Source organism: Hemicordylus capensis, chromosome 3, assembly GCF_027244095.1.
Source record: "Hemicordylus capensis ecotype Gifberg chromosome 3, rHemCap1.1.pri, whole genome shotgun sequence".
Classification (NCBI taxonomy): domain Eukaryota; kingdom Metazoa; phylum Chordata; class Lepidosauria; order Squamata; family Cordylidae; genus Hemicordylus; species Hemicordylus capensis.
Window position 1 is genome coordinate 35,169,446 of NC_069659.1, and position 23,489 is coordinate 35,192,934.

Sequence of the window (23,489 nt, forward strand, 5' to 3'; positions counted from 1 at the left end):
GAGCGACGCTGGAGGAAGAGTCGTCACGAATCCGATCGAACACGGGCTAGAGCCCATTTTAGGGACTATGCCGTGGCGGTGGGGGCGGCGAAGAAATGTTTTTTCTCCGCCTCCATTGCGTCTGCTCAGTGCAGGCAAACAGAGCTGTTTCGTGTGGTGAAAACATTGCTCCACACATCCCCCCGGACAATGGGGGAGGAGTCATCTACGGCTCTTTGCGATCGGTTTGCCTGTCGCTTTGCAGATAAAGTCGCTTGCATCCGTGCTGACCTGGACTCCAGAGTTTTGGCAGTTCCGGCAGACGTGCCTCTGGTACCATCTGGTCCCGTTGTGTTGGATTCTTTTCAGTTGGTGCGGCCTGAGGATGTGGACAAGATCCTGGGCAGTGTCCGGGCGACTTCGTGCGCTCTTGACCCTTGCCCTTCATGGCTAATAAAAGCTGCCAGGGAGGGGACAGGTAGATGGCTGGAGGTGATCGTTAATGCTTCGTTAAGGGAGGGCAGGATGCCATCGTGCCTCAAGGAGGCGGTGGTAAGACCTCTATTAAAAAAGCCCTCCCTTGATCCCTCCAACCTGGACAACTATAGACCTGTGTCTAACCTCCCCTTTTTGGGCAAGGTGATGGAGCGTGTGGTGGCGTCCCAGCTGCAGAGGGTCTTGGATGATACGGATTATCTGGACCCTTTTCAATCTGGCTTCCGCCCCGGGTATGGGACTGAGACTGCCTTGGTCGCTCTAGTGGATGACCTACGCCGGGAACTAGACAGGGGGAGTGCGTCCCTGTTCGTTCTGCTGGACCTCTCGGCGGCGTTCGATACCATCGACCATGGTATCCTTCTGGGCCGCCTCTCGAGTATGGGAATCGGAGGCACTGCGTTGCAGTGGTTCCGGTCCTTTCTTGAGGGGAGGGTTCAGAAGGTGGTGCTGGGGGACTACTGCTCGGCCCCGTGGCCGTTGGCCTGTGGGGTCCCGCAGGGATCGGTCTTGTCCCCCATGCTGTTTAACATCTACATGAAGCCGCTGGGAGAGGTCATCCGGAGATTTGGACTGAGTTGTCAGCAATATGCGGATGACACTCAGCTCTATCTCTCCTTGTCATCTGATCCTAGGGAGGCGGTGGATGTCCTGAATCGGGGGTTGGAGGCCGTGATGGGTTGGATGTGGGCTAACAAACTGAAACTGAATCCGGATAAGACGGAGGTACTGTTGGTCAGTAGGAGAGCCAATCGGGATGAGGAGATTTTACCGGTTCTGGATGGGGTTGCACTCCCCTTGAAGGAGCAAGTACGCAGCTTGGGGGTACTACTGGACCCGGCTCTGCTTTTGGAGGCTCAGGTGGAGGCGGTGGCCAGGGGTGCCTTTGCACGGCTTCGGCTGGTGCGCCAGCTGCGTCCCTTTCTCGAGAAGGCAGATCTGGCCACTGTTACCCACGCCTTAGTCACGTCGCGGCTGGATTACTGTAACGCGCTCTACGTGGGGCTGCCCTTGAAGAATATCCGGAAACTGCAGCTAGTGCAAAACGCGGCAGCGAGGGTTTTATCCAGAGCTGCCCGTTGGGAACATGTCACTCCCATTTTGAAAGAGCTGCACTGGCTGCCGGTTCGTTTCCGGGTCCAATTCAAGGTGCTGGTTTTGACCTTTAAAGCCCTAAACGGTTTGGGCCCAGGGTATTTGAGGGACCGCCTGCTCCCAAGGGTTGCTGCCCGCTGGACGAGGACATCTGAGGGGGCCCTGCTCCGGGTGCCGACAATGAGGGAGGCCCGGTTGTCGTGCACTCGGGACAGGGCCTTCTCTGTTGCTGCCCCCAGACTCTGGAATGCTCTCCCAGTGGCCATTCGTTCCTCGGACTCCATCACGGCTTTTAGAAAGCTTTTAAAGACTTGGCTTTTTACCCAGGCTTTTACATGATTGTTTTCTACTGCGGCTTCTCTGTGTTTCTATTTGTTGTATTTGTTGTGTTGTTTTTATGCCTGTTTTTATATGTTTTTGTACTTTTAATATGATGTTTTTATTGTGTTTTTATTGTATGTTTTTAACTTTTGTAAACCGCCTTGGGGTTATCTTTTTAATGAAAGGCGGTATATAAATGCAAAAATAAATAAATAAATAAAAATGTTCTAAACTGTCTGGAAAAACTGAAAACTAACAAATCACCAGGGCCGGATGGCATCCATCCAAGAGTCCTCAAAGAACTCAAATATGAAATTGTTGACCTCCTTGCTAAAATATATAACTTATCCCTGAAATCAGGTTCTGTGCCAGAGGACTGGAGAGTAGCAAATGTAACACCAATTTTCAAGAAGGAATCCAGGGGTGATCCGGGAAATTACAGACCAGTTAGCGTAACATCCGTTCCAGGCAAATTGATGGAAAGCATCCTCAAGGATAAAATTGTAAAGCACATAGAAGAACAGGCCCTGCTGGGAGTGAACCTGCATGGGTTCCGCAAAGGTAAATCTTGCCTGACCAACCTTTTGGAGTTCTTTGAGAGTGTCAACAAGTGTGTGAATCAAGGTGATCCAGTTGACATAGTATACCTGAACTTCCAAAAAGCTTTTGACAAAGTTCCTCATCAACGACTCCTGAAGAAACTTAGCGGTCATGGGATAAGGGGACAAGTACATGTGTGGATTGCTAACTGTTTGAAAGACAGGAAACAGAGGGTAGGTATAAATGGAGAGTTTTCTCAATGGAGGGAAGTAAGAAGAGTGGTCCCCCAGGGTTCTGTACTGGGACCAGTGCTTTTTAATTTATTCATAAATGATCTAGAAGCAGGGGTAAGCAGCGATGTGGCCAAATTTGCAGATGATACCAAACTCTTTTGGGTAGTGAAATCCATAACTGATTGTGAAGAGCTTCAAAAGGATCTCTCCAAACTGGGTGAGTGGGCGACAAAGTGGCAAATGCGGTTCAGTGTTGGCAAGTGTAAAGTGATGCACATTGGGATGAAGAACCGCAACTTCAAGTATATGCTGATGGGATCTGAGCTGTCGGTGACTGACCAGGAGAGGGATCAGAGCGTCGTGGTGGACAGCTCGTTGAAAGTGTCGACTCAATATGCAGCAGCTGTAAAAAAGGCCAATTCCATGCTAGGGATCATTAGGAAGGGGATTGAAAATAAAAGTGCTAATGTTATAATGCCCTTATACAAAACTATGGTGCGGCCACACCTGGAGTGCTGTGTATAATTCTGGTCACCACATCTAAAAAAGGACATTGTACAACTGGAAAACGTGCAGAAGAGGGCAACCAAGATGATCAAGGGCCTAGAGCACTTTTCTTATGAGGCTACAACACCTGGGGTTATTTAGTTTAGTAAAAAGACGACTGAGGGGAGACATGATAGAGGTCTATAAAATCATGCATGGAGTGGAGAAAGTGGATAGAGAGAAATTCTTCTCCCTCTCCCATAACACTAGAACCAGGGGTCATCCCGTGAAATTGATTGCCAGGAAATCTAGGACCAGCAAACAGAAGTACTTTTTCATACAATGCATAATCAACTTGTGGAATTCTCTGCCACGAGATGTAGTGACAGACAACAACCTGAATGGCTTTAAGAGAGGTTTGGATAACTTCATGGAGGAGAGGTCTATTGACGGCTACTAGTCGGAGGGCTATAGGCCACCTCCAGCCTCGGGAGTGGGGTGCCTCTGGGTACCAGTTGCAGGGGAGTAACAGCAGGAGAGAGGGCATGCCCTCAACTCCTGCCTGTAGGCTTCCAGCGGCATCTGGTGGGTCACTGTGCGAAATGGGATTCTGGACTAGATGGGCCTTGGGCCTGATCCAGCAGGGCTGTTCTTATGAGACCACCAAGCAGTGTGTCTCTTCTCTGGATTCACCTACTTCGTGTGCTTGCATCTGGGCATCAGCTATACCATCTTGCTGTGCCATAGCTCTTGTGCTCGCCTAAACTTTCCCCTCCAAATTGGCCCCACTTCTAGGTCTGATCTGTGTAGCACACTTGGCACCAGCAAGGAACTGGTCTCTTGGGATTGGACCACCTTTGAACTTTTACTGGCTTCCTGACCCACGTGTGGCACCGGGGTCCCAGCTTTTGCATCCTGCTCCCCTGTCTGTTCTTGGAGAGAGAGGTCCCTGAGGTAACAAGTTTCTAAACACACCACCAGGAAAGGATGTGAGGTATACTATGTACAGAGTTATGAGCTCTCTTGCTCCCCTCTCTTCCTACTCTCTTTAAAGTCTAAGGCTGTTCCCTGTTTTCCCGGTCAGCCCTGAGTGGATTTCATTCCGATCTCAAGCCAAAATGACTCTTCATGAGCTTCAATTTAGTATTCCTGATATTATTAGCCTGGTTAGTTTTGCTAGCCAACAAATGGTGCAGCAGGGAAATGACTTGATTAGCAAGCCAGAGGTTGCCAATTTGAATCCCCGCTGGTATGTTTCCCAGACTATGGGAAACACCTATATCGGGCAGCAGCAATATAGGAAGATGCTGAAAGGTATCATTTCATACTGTGCAAGAGATGGCAATGGTAAACCCCTCCTGTATTCTACCAAAGACAACCACATGGCTCTGTGGTCACCAGGAAGCTACAATATGCACATGTACTCCATTTTAAGTGATTAACTGTTTTTTATTTAATGTTTCAAATTTTCTGAAAGTATGTTTTGTTTTCTCTTTTTTGTAAATGTAAATGTGTTGTATCATTTGGTCAAAGACCATAAATAAATACTAAACTAAACTAAACTAAACCAGGAGTCGACACCAACTTGATGGCACACTTTACCTTTACCTTTAGTTTTGCTAGTTATTATTGTGTTACTTGCTAATCAAGATTTCCTTTTTCTACCCCTAAAACCCTAAATAAATTCAACTTTCTGTCAGTCATTTCCAAGACCAAAGCTTTGCACAAATGTATTATGTACTGAACTGCTCATTTTAGATTCGCTTATTCCCCACACAAGCCCAAAGGTTAGTAAGAGGTGGTTTGCCAATATTCCAAGAGCAGTTTCATTAAGAAACCCAGACTTCTGCTGACATTCTATCCACTATACAGGGCTGCACAGCTTTCTCCCTTTGGCTGTTGTTGGACTACAACTCTCATCACCCCTGACTATTGGCCACTGTGGCTAGGATGATGGTAATTCAACAACAGCCAAAGGGCCAAAGCTGTGCAGCCCTGCACTATACCAATTATTATGGTATAATAATATTATGTTATAGCAATTAAGTTTTAAGGAATGTATGATCGAATGCTTCCACATATTAAAAACTCCGTACAAAATGAGCATGTCAGACAAGGTGAAACTACAGCTACTTTCTGTGTGCTGGATTGTCTGTATGTATATAGGATAATTCAGGTATGTTACAGGCCGTTCCCCTAATATGCCATCTGAAATGGTACATAGGAAGATAGGAAGCTGCTGTGTACTGAGTCAGACCATTGGTCCTTCGCCATCTAGCTCAGTATTGTCTACACAGACTGGCAGCAGATTCTCCAAGGTTGCAGGCAGAATTATCTTACAGTGCTCACTTGTAGTCTCCCATTCAAATGCACACAGGGTGGACCCTGCTTAGCTAAGGGGACAATGCATGCTTGCCCTTTGTTGGTACAGTCCAACAAAAACTACAGCACATGATTTCTCTGATCATATGTTTCCATTCCAGGATGCAACATATCTCTGTATTTCTGTGAGTTATGCACTTTTGACTAATACTATCATCTGTTTGCCAAAGAAGGAACAATGGAGTGTGGATATCATGGGCTTGATTTCTATTTATGCAATGTTGTCCTCTTCTAAAATATGTCCCTAAGCGATTTGTCCAAGATCACACAAGAAGTCTTTGGCAGAGGACTGAAATAAAATTGGTGTTCTTTGCAGTTTAATCACTGTCTTTCCCACTCAGCTTTTCACATCTCGTTTACAGCTGCTGCAATGATATACCCCATTTGGCTTCCATCACTGTCTGTCCTGAATATTTGGCTTTTTAAAAGTCTGTATTAGCTGTGGAAGAAAAAAAGAATCCGTGGAAAGCAAAAGAAAAACAGAGGCAGATAGGAGAGGAGGCGCTTGGATGCTTCATGACAGCTAGAAATATTGAGGATTCTTTCCAAATATCTTGTTGAAAAGCAGAAAAACAACAGGACTAGGACTGTCTTCCACTAGGGTAAGGAAGCTGTTCGCTTTGGCATATTTAATTTCATAGGAAGGCATATTCTCTCTCCCATTAATCTGTCCCAGACTCACAGAGATGTCATGCTGCTTATGGTGCCCCACTAATTTTTTTTTTTAAAAAATCATGTAATGTGGAACAACTTTTCACAGAGGCCTTTAAAAAACAAACAAACCCACAATGGCATGGATGCATACTTTTACTTACGATTTTGCTTTCAAGATATCAAGGGAAATGTTGCCATGCCTAGGATGAATTTTGGATCTCTACAAAGAATATTCAACTTATTAAATTGGCATTAATTTACAAACCTCTGAGCCAACATTCAATACAAAGCTAAGTGTACTTCAGCCCATTGATTACAATGGGTTTAAACATCCCTAACTCCGTGTGGGAAATCACACGGTGAGACAACCTGCTTTGGACATCACAGAGCAGGGCTTTTCAGTCTTTTTTGTGGTACTGTACAACTTTTGCAAGTACCAGTGCCTGCAGGGATGCAGGGGAGGACTGATTCCTGCAGTGAGGTTCTTCAGTTGTTGCTGCCACCTGATTTCTCCTCTCTTTTGCACTCTCCTTACCTGACCTGTGCCTCTCTTGAAGAGCTGGGCTGCCACTCAGCCACCCCTTGGCACCAGGACACCATCTCTCTCCAGCCATCTCAACTTCCGGCAGGGTTGGGCCAAATGAAGCAATGATGTGTGCATCCCATGACAGCAGTGCTAAGCAGTATCATATGGTGCAGTACCACGTGTGGTATGTCAGCCAGTGGTTGAAAAGCACTGTCATAGAGCCATGTGAATCTGTATTACAAAACTGTCTTCTAATCCGGCGATCCAAATGCCAGCGCTGGGCAATACTTCTATTAGGAGCAAATCTAATTTTATATGATTATAAAACATAAAGGAATGAGGAGGTTTGAGTTTTCCAGAATTCTTCTTCAGGCTGGACAGGGTAGAGTGTATGTGTGGAGGGAGACGACGTTAGTCATTATGGAACACCCCTCCCCGCCCACCTGCCAAAGTCTGCAGTTTATTAAATCTTGAGATGGAATGCAGATGATTTTATGCCGTCTTCATTAAATTAGCCTCTGTTAGGTGCAAGATAGATTTCTTTTTGCACTAGGGATTACTGGCACAAAGAAACAAAAATGGCTGTCCTCCCCTCCCCCCGCTTTTTTTTTAAAAAAAGGATAAATATACTACTTTGCTTCTTTACTTTTGATTTCTTCCTTACCAGGCTGTGGGCCATCTCCAGCCTCAGAGGCATGATTCTTCTCAATACGAGTTGCAGAGGAGCAACAGCAGTAGAGAGGGCATGCCCTCACTTCTTGCCTGTGGGCTCCCCAGGGGCATCTGGGGGTCCCTTGTGTGAAACAGGATGCTGGACAAGATCCACCTTGGGCCTGAGCCAGCAGGGCTGTTCTTATGTTCTTACGTTACATGCGTTTGTAGCTGGGGCGGATTAAGCTTTTTGCCGCCCTTTTACCTTAAACAAAAAGGGTTTGCCTTTTAAAAATATAAGGTAAAAGGGGCGACTTTCTCTTCACCCACTACACCCTTGCTGCAGCAGCCGCCGCTGCCAACAGAGGGGGCAGCAAAATTTGAGGAGGGAAAAAATTTGCTGCTCCTCAAATACTTACTTTGCCTCTCCGTTAATCCACCAATGTTTGTAGCACTCTCAAATGCCTCCTCTTGTCAACTAGCCTGTGGTGCCCGGTACGGGTGGGCCTTGGTGGGAGTGGAGAATGTGCTGCAGATGCAGTTAATTCTTGCTTTCTTTTGTCTTGCCCCACTGCAGTATTAACCTCAGGCACCTGAGCTGGTCATTCAATGTGGGTTGGGACTGAAATCTCTTTCAATTCCCAACTAGCTTCAACATTCAGGCTTCTTCTGACCAAAACTATCTCTCTTTTTTTGGCCCACACACATGTTGATAGGTAGAACCCTGTTCTTAAACCTCACCGTGGCAGGCAGGTATGGCTTGCTGTTTCCAAAGTGGCCTTTTATGGAAAAGACAGCTTTAATGGCTCAATAAACAAGTACCTTTAGCAGACAAGTCTTCACTTTGTACAATGAAAGCATGATTATAATAGCATCTTTTCCACTCTATGAGCCAGCACTCCATAGCATTTAAATCCACAGCATTTAAGAAAGAAAATCCTCCTGTCCACTTGCTTTTATTTTACAGTTCTACAGAGCTTTGATTTGGGGTTCTCTATCCTTGTTTTGGTTTGAAGAGTGTTTCCAAGCCAAATACCACAACACAACTTCACATCCCATGCTTGGAGGTATTCAAATTGCAGTTGAAATTACAGCTCTCTGGTACATCTCAGCCTGGTGAGTGATTCCTCATCATTTTCAAAGGGAGGCCCGGAAAAGACCCAGAAATCCATTGCATTCCACTGGGGTTCATTCTCAGCTCATCACTGAGTTCAAGAGATGATACATGGGCATCTGATGCTCTTGCATAATGAGTGGTCTTGCCTTCTCTCTCATCTCTGATAACACGCAGCCCTATATTTTATATGATTATTTTCTCCACTCTATCCCAACCTTGCTGCATAACTGGTGTTTTGTGAGTATCAGTGTTTGATAACTATCAGATGTGTGTAACATATTCATGGCAAGAGATGCTAGTTCTGTTGCTAATATCATGAGAAATCAGAGATACTTTGGTGCCTTCTCATGTGCACAGACACTTTCACATGCATACTTGAATGTGCACATTGCCTTGGCTCAGATATACACATATTTTAACTTTTTACTGACATATATGGTGAATGCTTGTCTTATTTTGAAGCTTAAATGAGTCCTCCGGTTAAGAGTCAGCAGCATGCTGTGAGATACACAGGCACCTGTTACTACTGTCACAAGAATTGTCCTTTGTATATTAGCAACAGTAGTAGCCTCTTGGATGGTCACAATTGTCAGAGTTCACAACTGCCCACTATGCAGGGATGTAGCAAGGTTGGAGTGGGCCCTGGGACAAAAGTGAAGATGGGCTCCTTCCCTTCTCCCATGTCTTAGCTGCAGAAAGATATGGTGAAAACAAAACATTCTCAGTATGCCTTTTCTTTCACTCCTATGCATATAATATATATCACACACTTCCCATGCACACAGACACTTTCACATATCCACTTGAATGTGTGCATTCTCCTGGTCTGGACATAAACATATTTCAACATATTATTATTGTTATCTATCTATCTATCTATCTATCTATCTATCTATCTATCTATCTATCATATTTTTATACCACCTGATATGTAAATCCCTAGGCGGTGTACAAAATTTAAAATATTTAAAAGTCACAAAATTAAAATGCATGACAATAAAGTAGAATAAAATAATTATTAAAACAAGTTTTTTACATTATTAAAATTAATTATAATCAAAAGCCCGAGAAAACAGGAGTCTTGAGGTTCTTCCTGAAAACAAACAGAGAAGGAGATGCTCTTATTTCAGCAGGGAGCTTATTCCAAAGTCCTGGGGCAGCCACAGAGAAAGCCCGATCCTGAGTCACTACCAAATGAGCTGGTGGCAACCGTAACCGGACATCTCCAGAACAGGTGGCAGGGATTATGACAAAGGAGGTGCTCTCTCAAATAGCCTCGAACCAAGCCATTAAGGGCTTTATAGGTAATAACCAGCACTTTTTTTTTCACCCAGAAACATATTGGCAGCCTGTGCAGTTCTTTTAAAACTGGTGTTTTGTAGTCCCTTCATGTTGTCCCAGAGACCAATCTGACTGCCACATTCTGTACTAATTGTAGTTTCTGGAATACATACAAAGGCAGCCCCGTGCAGAGTGCATTACAGTAGTCAAGCCTGGAGGTTAAAAGCATATGTACCACTGTTTTAAGGTAATTTACCCCTAGAAATGGACATAGCTGATGTATCAGCTGAAAAAAGGTGCTCCTGGCCACCACCTCAACCTGAGAAACCATGGAGAGCTTTGGGTCCAGGAGTACTCCCAAGCTACGCACCTGATCTTTCAGGGGGAGTGTAACCCCATCCAGAACAGGCAGATCTAAACTGTTACTTGGGTCCCGGCCCCCCACAGTCAGTAAAGGCAAAGGTAAAGTGTGCTGTCAAGTAGATTTCGACTCCCGGCGCTCACAGAGCCCCGTGGTTTTCTTTGGAAACCACAGGAGGGGTTTACCATTGCCTCCTCCCACACAGTATGAGATTATACCTTTCAGCATCTCCCTATATCGCTGCTACTTGATATAGTACCACTGGGGATTCGAACTTTCTGCTTGTTAGTCAAGCATTTTCCTGCTGCACCACTTCTTATTTGGATTACACTTCAGTTTGTTATCCCTCATCCAGCCCATTACTGCCTCCAGGCAGGCATTTAGAGAAGATATGCCATTTCCTGAGTAGGTCAGGATATTTAAATTATATACCACCTGACTCCAACACTCTAGGCAGTATGTAGGTAGACGGTATAATATATATATACTGTCTATCTACATATATATCTCCTGGAGAGGGCTTATCTTGTTTTAAGCTAGGTCTTGCAGTTAAGAGCCAAAAGCATACCAGTGGTGGGCGGGGGGGGAGTGAAGAGCATGCTGTGACCAAGGCAGTGGGGCCCCCTCCCTCAGGGGCCCAGGGACATTTTTTGCTCCCTTACAGTTATAGCTATGCTCCTGCCACTATGCATGTATTGTAAAAAGAAACTTTTCTCCACTCTAAAACACAGGCTGCATTGGGATCTTTCCTCCATCAGGGCTGCTTTACACATTACAATGCTAACCATTCACAGCAGGACTGCACAACTTCGGCCCTCCTGCAGCTGTTGGCCTACAAGTCCCATCATCACTGACTATTGACTACAGTGTCTGGGGATTATTGGAATTGTAGTCCAACAGCAGCAGGAGGACCAAAGTTGTGCAGCCTTGATCTACAGCAACAAAAGTGGAGGCAGGAGAAGGCTTATGTTATGTCCAGTGTTCTTTCCTCTCTCTGATTTTAGAGGCACACAGTGAAGTTGGCAGTGCACCAGTATTTCCAGCCTATTGCAACTAGCCAGCCATGTCGCACTGTCTGCCTGCATTCAAGACTCCTTGACAGTTATCTTGTTGGGATATACCTAAGATTTTAAAGTGATTTTCCAAAGGAAAGGAAGTATGCTGCACCTTGACCTTACTAGGGGAGGAAGACACCTTAGTTGGTTTCTTCAATATCACCTTTTCCTAATATATCCAAAGCTTGGATGGGAAATTCAAAAGGTGAGGCTTTTGCTATGGTGCTGGAATGAGTGGGGAAGCCAGAGCTCAGGGATGCTCAACCTGAGGCTCCCCAGCTGTTGTTAGACTACAATACCCATCATCTCCAGCCACAATTTGTTGGAAGTTACAGTCCAACAACAGCTGGAGACGCTCCAGTTGGCCCCCCTGCCATAGCTATGTCTTCATGCTGTTCACCTCTTAAAATCACAAAAGCTGTTGTTGGGTTTCAGTCAGAGCTGGTGGTGAGAGGTGACTCACACTAGTATGTATGTATGTATTTTACATATTTGTATACCGCCCAAAATGCAAGTCTCTGGGCAGTTTACAACAATACAATAAAAGCAACAAATAAAAAAGGTTAAAACATTAACCTCCCCGCAGATGAGCAGTCAGTCTGCTCCAGAGGCTACAGCGGCCGCCCACACAACTGCACGCTTAAGAACCACCAGGCTCGCAGCTGAGCCCGGTGGTTCTCTTCTACCATCGTGTGAATAGCCTCAGTATCTAATTAGCCACCTAATGGTGCAGCAGAAAAATGCTTGACTAACAAGCAGAAGGTTGCCAGTTCAAATCCCCGCTGGTACTATATCGGGCAGCAGTGATATAGGAAGATGCTGAAAGGCATCATCTCATACTGCACGGGAGATGGCAATGTTAAACCCCTCCTGTATTCTACCAGGGGTGTAGCCACCATTGTGCGAATGGATTCAAATAATCCGGGCCGCCAATGGTAGGGACCGCTAAAGCCCCCGGGGGGGCATGGCTCGGGCTCCTGAAGAGCCCTAAACACCCCCCCCGGCCTGGGCTACTGGGAGCCTTGAGCGAGTGCTTGCTGATCCTTTTCATGTAGCGTTTGCTGCCTTAAAGTGTCTATTCTCCCTTTCTCTCCCTCTCTGGAGAATAGAGGGGAATAGATGCTTTCAGGCAGCAAAGGATCGGCAAGCACTCGGGGCTCCCAGTAGCCCGGGCAGAGGTGGTAGTTTAAGTTCGGGGCACACGCTGTGCACATGACGTCACATGCACGTTAGGTCATCAGAGGGGCTGCTGGGTGGGGCTGGACCCAGACCGCTGCTCAGCTGGCTCTGCGCCTGTATTCTACCAAAAGAAAACCACAGGGCTCTGTAGGCTCCAGGAGTCGAAATTGACGTGACAGCATACTTGATCTTTTACCTTAATTAAAACTTGGGTGAACAAATGTGTCTTGACTGCCTTTTAAAAAGTTGTTAGAGATGGAGAGGCTCTTATTTCAGAAGGGAGCGTGTTCCAAAGCCTTGGGGCAGCAATGGAGAAGGCCTGTCCCCGAGTAGCCACCAGACGAGCCAGTGGCTGCTGCAGACGAACCTCTCCAGATGATCTCAATAAAAGTCATCTTCTTGTATACAGTAAAAGTCATCTTCCTGTATACAGATAACCAGCATGCAGCTCTCTCATGGGCACACCATCATATACATGAGATAGCTGCATGCTATCACACACCAAGCCCCTAATGGCCCTGAACCCTGCCGCTTATTAAGATCTACAGGGGAAATTCGTCTGAGGGTGCCGCCGGCCCATCAGATGATGACTCAGAGGTGTGCCTTCTCTGTAGTTGCCCCAGAGCTGTGGAACACACTTCCTGCTGAGAACAGAGCTGCTCCACCCCTGTTGGCTTTTTGGAAGCAACTAAAGACACATCTCTTCAGCCAAGCCTTTTAGCTATTTGGTAGTTTTGATGGGTACTTATTTTAATCGGAACTTGTTATATGTTTTAATTCTTTTAACATTTCTTGGTTTGTTTTAAAACTGCCTAGAGACTTTGGTAGTGGGTGGCATACAAATATGTCAAACAAACAGAAACAAATAAATAATCTGCTGCTTATCACAAACAGCTGATTTACAAGAATTATTTATTTCATATATTAATATCCCACCTTTCTGCTTCACAACAAACCTTCAAGGGGGCTGACCCAAAGTGTAGCCACCATTGGACAAGAGGGGACAAATGTCCCTGGGCCTCCAGGGTTGGGGAGACTGCTGTGATGCCCCCCCCCCCATGGCACCCCTCCTCCCTCCCACACCCAACTGGCAAATGAAGCGCTTGCTGGCCGGGAACATGACATTTGGCCCCTCATCCACTCCCAGCTAGTAAGTATTTTGTTTTCCAGCTGAGTTTTCTTCCTCTTCCTCTCTCTGAGTGAAGGAGAAAGAGAACCTAGTTGGTGAACAAAATGATTGTGGTTGGGGGAGACGGATGCGGCCTATTGGTCCCTTCCATTTGGTAAGCATTTCATTAACTGGCTGGGTGCTTTCTTTCTCTCCCTTGCTCAGAACAAGGGGGCAAAACTAGCTGGCAAACAAGGCACCAGCCGGCCTGTCCCTGAGCCACCAGCAAGCCTGCTACACTACTGAGGCTGACAATTAAAAGACAATATATGTAAATTTTTTTAAAAAGCCACAGCCATTGATGGTAATGGCAAATGAAAAAGTCTTCCCTACAGATAAGCATCAAGAAAGTGTACATCCCAAACACACATGTCATATTCCTCATACATTTCTTTCTGGAAGTGGATGGCTTGGAAGGAAAGTTTGCTTCCCCGTCTTCTTTCTGATGCACAACCAAAATATTATGAACATATCAAAACCATGTTATTTCTCCCAATCAAACATACTTCTGCTATCTTTGAATAACACAACACTGCACAAGTGTCTCATTTTAGGCCATGTCTATCTGTTCTCTTTATAAACATTCACTAAGGAGAAAACTATTTTCTGAACATATGGTTGTTGTCTCTGTTTTGGATGGAAAAACGTCTGGCATTTTGCTGACATCATTGCATTGTGAGTCATTAGGAAGCTCTGTATAAACAGCAAGGTATTTTCATCAATTAGAAATAACTGAAATACTTTCAGTGCATTCTATTAAAAAGGTAAGAGTGATATGGTGTGTTAATTATATGGATTTTAAAAAGAATAAGGCAGCACCTCTTACAGTAACTAATTTTTTTAATGTATGAGCTTTTTATTTTTAATGTGGGTTATAACCCAGTTCCATATATGCTGGGTGAAAGCAAGGATGGTCAATTACAGCCAGGTAGGAACAAACATTCCACATATATTTAAAGAGACATTCACAATATGTCAGTGTTTTTTTAAACGTACCAGGTAGCAAAGGAGAGAAATTACCAACTACATGCCTCTGTAATGTGCATGAAACCCATAATTTCTATTCACAGCAAGACTGACACAGTCAAATTTTACTAAAAGTTCTTGTTCTGCTGTTTCATTTTCCAAATGTCCCCCTGAACTTATCTTCTTAAGTATAGCCACCCTGAGGTCTACAACCATATATCCTGGGAGGTTAAAATGCTCACTAACAAGCTTCATAGTATATTTGACCCTAATATCCGATTTGTGTCCATTCAGTCATCTCAATGACAGGCCCATTTGACAGATATATATTGTCAGAAATATATTGCTAATGTCTCGTTAAATGTATATGGAATGTTTGTCACTACCTGCCTGTAACTGACCATTCTTGCTTTCATCCTGTATCTGAGGAAGTGGTTTACAACCCACAAAAGCTCATGCATTAAAATATTTAGTTTAAAAGGTGCTGCCTTATTCCTTGGGGGGGAAAAACTATTAAAAAGGTAGTTACATATTATTTTTATACAGCTTTTCAGTTTTGAGTCTTGGCACTATTTCTTGGATTTGGTATGTGGTGTCCTGGGTCTATGCCTGCAAGCAGGGCAGAATATTCATAACCTACTTCAAATCTAGATTATGGATGTTGGGTTCAGAACTGCAAGTAGGGCAGAGTATGCTGACATTGGCAGATTTGGATGACATGACCAATGTTGGCATAGCTGTCCTGATACTGGAAGTTGGGCTCCGATGTGCAGTTTGGCTCATACTGGAAGTTGGTCTCTGGGAATTGGCAGTTTGTGGCAACCTTATTTGCGATATTATGTGTGAACCCACCCACTCTGTATTGTTTTAGTGGTGGTTTTCAAGCTGCCATGTTTTCTTTCTTGTGTTATTCAATGGCATCCACAAGTGATACCTTGAAATGGCAGCCATATGAACCTGCCTTATGTTGAGTCAAACCATTGGTCAACATTGTCTACCCTGACTGGTACCAGCTCTCCAGAGTTTCACAGGGGTATTTTCTCAGCCCTGTCTAGAAATGCCAGGGATTGAACCCAGAACCTTCTATACGTTATGCAAAACATTTACTTTATCTGTGAGCTATGGCCCTTATCCAAAGGTAATAACTGTTTGCCATTGTACATATGGTTTTCCATGAGTGTTGCATGGATATGGAAGAACTGTCTGAGCAAATTACCCCATGTTTCTCCTTGGAAAGAAGAACCCCAGAATTCTTTTGAATTTCACTTTGGAGAAATATTGGTTCCAACCAATATTTGGAACCAATTCTGTGAGCATTGTTTTATTGAATTAGGGTGCCTGAGATTATTAATCCACAAAAAAAGTTTATATTCTGCATGGGTTGAATCTACTTTGGTTAACATTTCTTTCCATTGGACAAAACTGTTTGTATTTTATCTATTTTTATCAAGTAGCAATGGTCTACTGATGTTATAACCAATACTGCTATCACGAGTGTAGTGACATTGGTGGAGGCCTGTGGCTAGATTTTTGGCAACTACTGCCACTGCCACTAACCTCTGCCCACCTGCCTGCCTCCCTGGCCCCTGCTCAGCCTCATACTCACCACCTCTCTGCCCACTGCAGTCTAATGACATCACTGCCTGGTGCATGGTGCAGGGTGGTGACATCATTATACCATGGTGACACTGGTAAAGGGAGGCACTCTGGCAGCAATGAATCCACAGGTGAGTGGGGGCCAGGAAAGGAGGTGGGTGGGTGGCTAAAGAAGCAGATGGTACATGCCCCCCGGCTGGGCCTCAGTGGACGGCCCATGTGCTCTGCACATGGTCGCCGAATGGTAGATCTGCCCCTGAACTAGGGGCAGATCTACTAGCTCACAGTTAGTGATATTACCAGATCAATGTTTCAAAAATGATGGGGTGCACAGTTGATGTTGGAAATAGAAGAGCATAAGTGGTGCAGCGGGGAAATGCTTGACTAACAAGCAGAAGGCTGCCAGTTCGAATCCCCACTGGTACTATACTGGGCAGCAGCGATATAGGAAGATGCTGAAAGGCATAATCTCATACTGCACAGGAGGCAATGGTAAACCCCTCCTGTATTCCACCAAAGAAAACCACAGGGCTCTGTGGGCACCAGGAGTAGAAACCAACTTGATGGCACACTTTACCTTAAAGGAGAAATATTCTAGAGCAGTGTTTCTCAACCTTTTTGGAGTCAAGGACCACTAAATTCTTCGTGCAGAGTTTCAAGGACCGCTACATTCTTCATGCGCAGTTTCCCGGACCAGCAGTTAGTAAAGGGGTTTCAAGTCTGTCTATCTATCTATCTATCTATCTATCTATCTATCTATCTATCTATCTATCTATCAGACTTCTATACTGCCCAAAACTTGCATCTCTGGACAGTTTACAATTAAAATAATATAAGCATTAAAATAATTAAATTTGGAATCTTTTGCAAACATGGAATATTAGGGATTCTCAACCTTGGGTCCCTCAGTTAAACTCCCATAACCCCCAACCACAATGGCATTTGGCCATTATGGCTGGGGATTATGGGAGTAGAAGTCTACCAACGTCTGGGTACCCAAGGTTGAGAACCCCTGAATTTAAAAGCCTGGGTGAACAAATTTGTCTGCAGTATGTCTTCAGTATGTGCGGGGTGGGGGTGGAGGTGCTTGTGATTACTCAATGGAGAGGGGATGTTGGGCCATTAGAAAAATTCAAAAGCTACATGGGGCCAATGAAAACAACACACAAGCAAGCTTTTGAATTCCTCCAAATGCTTCATCAGGCTGGATGTCAAGCAAAGCAAAAAGGAGGTGAGGAGAGGAGAGCTGGGCAGGTTCAGTAGAGCCGGAAATCTACAGTTTAACCCTCTCATGATGGAGGTGGAGTTTTAGCAGGAGTTGTGTACTCTCAGGGCTGGATCCAGACGACGTTAGTCACGACCACCCACTGAAATTAATTTAGTCATCTCTCATTTGTGTCAATGCTGCTTGGTCATGATCACCTTACTTGATCTGGATCCTGCACTTAGATGTGCACTTTGTGATGCGGACCTAATGAAACCCATGCAGCTCCTCCAAAACTCCTTAAAAATGGTTACCTGACAGGTGCTGGGAATTGGGTTTTTTTTAACGGTGAAAGAAAATGTGAAGAAGAGCGGTGGGGACCTGGCATTAAAGGGAAGGGGGTGATTCCGAGATGGCGGAGGGCGTGGGGCATTGTAGTGGTGGATGCCTCATTTTCCTTGCTGGGGAGACGAGGCACTGTTCAGGGTGGGTGAGGCAATGGTGCACCGGACCGCACTCGGAAGGTCGCCTGGGTCCAAGAGCTGCCACCACTGTGCTTGCGCACCAGAGTGTAGCAGGTGTTCCCCCATCCTCTCTTACAACGCGCACTTCTGTGTCCCCCTCCCAACTCCCATTCGTGTGCCAATCACACTAGCCTGCCTTTGGGGCCACGCAGCTCATGTGGTCCCACATGCTGCCTGCGCATACCTGCGAGGTGAGCCAAGGCAGCCCTCCTCCCTCCCTCCTCTGCTTAGCCCTCACCGCGGCATGATCCTGGCCAGAGGTTGTCCCCTGCACCCGGCAAGGTCATAAAGGGGACTGCCGTCTTCCACCGGCGGTGCAGACCAGGGGGTTATAGGGGGCCGAGGGACCACAACAACCCACCAATGCAAGAGGGAAACAGCGTTTCTTCTCAAGGTGCCTTGGCCGCAACAGGCAGCTGGTTTTAAATCGGTTTGGATCAGACACAAATCGTGCTGGGCATCAAATATCCAGGATCACATCATTCCAGTGCCATTCAACCAATGACCCTTTTGCATGAAGCACAAAATGGTTAATTTGCCTGTTCCCCACACCATGCCACCTCCCTCCGCCGCTTAGCCCTCCTTGGTACGCATGCTTGCTTCCCCTCCCCCGAGGAAGGTCCACCTGCACTCCCTTTCTGCAAAGCCCGAGCCAAGGCGGCCCTCCTCCCTCCCTCCACCACTTAGCCCTCAACACGGCATGATCCCGGCCAGAGGTTCCACCCCCTGGCGAGGTCACAAAGGGGACTGCCGTCTTCCACCAGCGGTGCAGACCAGGGGGTTACAGGGGGCAGAGGGACCACAACACCCCACCGATGCAAGAGGGAAACAGCGTTCCCTCTCAAGGCGCCTCGACCACAACAGGCAGCTGGGTTTCAATCAATCAACCTTTGGCTGCAAACAATGAGCATGCAAGAACCAGCAGCCCTTCAAGTGGCACCCACTGCCATACCTTTTCCTCCATGCCCCCGCACCGCATACAGTTTGAAGCTGTAAAGATAGGGAATAAGATAGCTGTAGGAAGATCTCAGCAGCCCATGGAGGCAAAGCACAAGAAGGTGATACTCTTCCTCTTCCGTGCCATGTGCAAAATTGAGGAAGTGAGTGCCTTGATTGCAGTTGGGGGGGGGGCGGGGGGGTTGACTCCCAGTCAGGGACCAGCTCTCAACCCTTCGGGGACCGGCAGCGGTCCAGGGACCGGTGGTTGAGAAACTCTGTTCTAGAGAATAGTCCTCCTCTGTGTTGAGGGTACCATATTCAGAGCTGTGCTGTCACAGAGGAAGGGTTGCTGCATGCTGCTTTTGCTGGAATATTGTCAACCCTTAATTATTATTGTGATGCAGTGGTTCTAATTTCAGAGGGCAGCCTTCTTGCATTACTATGACAGAATTTCCTGAAATTAACCTCCTCAAAGCGATTAACAATTGTATTACCCTAATTGTTCTTTTGGAAGGAGATAGGGTACATTTTGTTCTGTCCTTCTACTGAATGTCAGCAGCTAGCTGTGGCTAATGATAATCCATAATTAATGTTTTTTAAAAATCTTACATACACAAAAATGCAAATATATGAACTTCGTAGCATCAATGCTGGCAGTGTGTTTCACAATAGCCGTTTCTTAAACACACACTCTCTCTCAAAAAGCATCAAATGTAGGATACTTTCTTTTTATGCTAATTAAGTATGACTTCACTCTCAGCACAATCAAGACTATTCAAAGTTTCACAAAGACCCGTCAAAGGAGATGATGAGCAAAAAGCAATGTTGGTATTTACTTTAAGAACATCCTGGTTTGGTTCTCCACCCAACAATTTTGTTTGATCCTTTGCATTGGCAGAAATGTTCTGTCATCATTAAAGCTGTCTCAGTGATTACATTAGACATATTTCCCCCCTCAAGGCACTTATTGCTAAGCTGCAAAGGGACTAAAATGCACCATACAAACTTTCACTTTGGGATAACAATATGCATTACCGAGGGCAACATATTCTAGTTTGGGCAATAGAGCAGCTGAAAAGAAGGGATTTGGTTTGCTGCATCACTAAGACATGAATCCAGATCATGAAGTTACCTCATTCAGGTCAAGTCACAGTGGGCCTCTGCAGAATGACAACATCAAGATTGCTGCCTTTGATGAGGCAAAAGAAACTTGTTGGCCAGACCCTAATGGATTGTCCAAGCTAGTGATGCACTCTTTTGGTATGTGTGCCAGAAGTCAAGTCCAAAATATGAAATCCTGTACTATGTACTGGAGTACAGATGGAGGCCTCTGTGTCATAGGGTGTTGTCATCGGATAAGTCCTCTGGATAGTATGGGGGAGAGTGTTTGCCTCAATACCATAGGGAGGCCCACCTGTTCTTGTCCAGGCCTGCAATAAATTCCTGCGGCTTCTGTCAGTTATGGTCATTCTGCTATAGGTTGGCCACCTATGGTCCAAGCAATCTCCACAGAAGTCCTAAAGGGCTGTCTTCTCCCATCTGCCCAGGCTATAAGAACTTGCCGGGATGGCCTCCTGTGTGTGCTGCCATCTGAGACTCATCTGGTGACGATGTGGAATAAAGCCTTCTCTATGGTGGCCCCTGCTCCTGATGGAAATGCCTTCCCTGAGTAGTTTGGATTTCCCCCTTTCTTTTAACTTTTCATTATATCTTTGGAGGATGGGTGGTAGGGAGGGTTGGAAGCCAACCAAATGGGATGGGGCTGTAGTTCAGTGGTAGAGCATCTGCTTTGCATGCAGAAGGTCCCAGGGTCACTTTCTGGCATCTCCAAGTAGGGCTGGGAGAGACTACTTCCTGAAACCTTCAGAGCAGTTGCCAGTCTGTGTAGACAATACTGAGCTAGGCGGACCAATGGTCTGACTTGGTATAAGCTTCCTGTGTGTTACTGTGCCAAATTGAAACAGGCCTAATCAGGTCTGATTCAACTTCGTCTGGCCTGAACTGGATGATGGTTCAGTTTGGGTCTAATCAGGCCAAACTGGCCTGCTTCAGTTAAGCACCAATCCAGCCACCAAAGCTTTGTGCAGCCCTACCATTTAATCTAATGGCCCTTGTCCTTTTAGTAATGAATTATAGACATTAATAATATGTTACTTGCACACAATGTTAAGAACTTTCTTTTTACCTTATTCCAAACCTTCTATCAATTAATTTCATAGTATCACTGGACCACTTGTCAATGCTGGATTTCTCAGTTTGTGCTGAGAAACAGAAGCTCTGGGCTGTCGATCTGGAATAACAGATCTCCATGGAAGTCCGTGTAAACAAGCCCACAGTGGAGGTTGGCAAGACATCTGAGGATAAATGCAGGACATGGAAAAACATGTTATTTCTGTGAAGTCTTTTATATCCCTCGACTCAGGCAGGCGATTGTGCTATTTAGTTCTGTCTGAAAGTAAAAATCCTAACACTCCCAAGAAGAATGCTGAAGAGTGTTTTGGATTCCAGGAATAAGACAAGACGTGGTACTGAAGCTGTTGAGATCGGTCACTTTCCTATAATTGCCGAGTGTGAGGTTTTCAGTTCCTGCAGGACTGAGCCTGTAGCTCTTAACAGTTTGAGGGTGTAACAGCATGTGGCCTACAGGGCGAAACTACATTTTACCTTTATGGAAGGCACAGGTGGGTGTGTCCTCACCTGGCAGCTCATATTGCTCCATAGAAGAGGAAAGACTGATGTCTTAACCTCAGCAAAGGTAGACTCCAGAGGAACAAAACAAACAATCTCATGTCTTATGATAGGATGTTTTGCAATCGCAAGGAAAAAGTGGAGCTTACCTCATTTCCAAATGTGTCAAGAAATCATTCAAAGAAACAAGCTGATAACAAAAGGAAAATAAAAATTGGAAGTGAAAGGCTTTGGCACAGGAGACCCTTTTCATTTCTTATTCAAAGGCTTATTGGCATTGATGATAAAACCAAGGTTTGTTATGGTGATGCTGCACACAGTGTTGCTAAGTTGGTTTGTGTATTCTCTAGACAATTTTTTTTTTTTGCTGAGAATTTTGCTGCTTAAATTTGTATGAACTCAGTGGGTGAGCCTATGCTTGGCATGTAGACAGCCCCAAGTTCAATCTTTGGCATCTTCACTTGAATGATTTCAGGTAGCAGGGTTGAGACCTTTTCTAAGCCCTTGGAGAGATGTTGCAAGTTGGAGTCGAACTGCATTAGATGGACCAGTGGTCTAATTATCATGTTTTGCTGAATCATGCCCAGATCTGGCATTTTGTTTCCTGTAGTGCCTTTGGGCAGGTACAAGCAGGGCATGAACGTGATAATCTTTAGCTGCTGTTTGTTTCCAGTGTCTTCTGATAGAGATATTGTCAGGGCTGAGCCTTAGACAGCCGTCCAGAGGCACTCTTATCCCTGGACTGCCACACACCCCTTGGGGCCCCCCAATTTCTCTTTAGTCTGTCCGAGGTGGTATGATTGCTGAGCCACCGGCCCACACTGGGCCGGGCAGCTGAGCATGCCTTTGACCTGGGCCGGGCGACCTAGCGCAACCTCTGCTTGAGAGACCGAGAGGTGAGTAGGGAAAGAAATATGTGGGATGGGAATATGTTGAGTTGTATGTTGTTTCTGCTCATGCATGTTTCTGCTAATGCATATTTGCATAAATATACTTTTAACACTTACATTCTTATGAGTTCAGTTGTTGTTTGTGCCCTCAAGAACCCACGTGTTAAAAATACTTTGTGTCACTCTGTGTGTGTGTGTGTGTGTGTGTGTGTGTGTGTGTAGGGCAATGATGCATAATTTGCAGGGGAGTGGGGCTCTAAAGGCCTTTAGGTCCAGGCTCCAAAATTACCTAGGTGCACCTCTGAAGCAGCCACCAGGTGGGTCAAAGCCAGAAGCCAGGAGTGGGAGAGACAGGCAACCAGTTGGGGCTCCGGGACCAGCCCAGTAGCCAGAAGTTAAGCTGAGCAGAGAGTCAGGAATCAGAGCTCGAACCTGCAGCCAAAGGTCAGGAACACTCCAGAGAGCGAGCTGAGTGGACAGTTCAAAGAAGCAAGCCAGGAACAAGAAACAAGAAAGAAAGAAACCTTGATATTGTTGCAAGGCCTGACTGAGACCGGAGACCTCTTATCCTACCTGCTACAGGAGGAGTCAATAGATGACCCTGCAGGGCAGGGCTTGTCCGGGGTCTAAAGCAGAGCTGCTCAACTTTGGCCCTCCTACAGATGTTGGTTTACAGCTCCCATAATCCCTGGCCACTGTGGCTGGGGATTATGGGAGTTGTAGTCCAAAAACAGCAGTGGGGAAGGGGCAAGTTGAGCAAGCCTGGTCTGAAGGCTTGAAGACCTGCTGCAGTGCCACAAGCTGCCACAAGGACAGCAACACACGCAGCCTCAGATCAGGTATGTATGATCATGAGAGGTATGTATGTATGTATGTATGTATTTAACATATTTGTATGCTGCCTGACAGTGGCGGCCAGTGAGGATGCTGCCAGGGGAGCTGGCGAGAGGCACCTTTATGTGTAAATTAGTAGGTGCTTATCTCTGGTTCCGCCACACCCGAAAGCTGCTCCAAGCAGCGGCACACCGCCCAGCACCCCCTGTGGCAGGGGATCAGCTCTGCCACTCACCTGGCCTCTGCACATGTGCAGAGGCCAGGCCCGATCCCCTGCCACGGGGATGCTGGGCACTGTGCCGCTGCTTGGAGCGGCTTTCAGGTG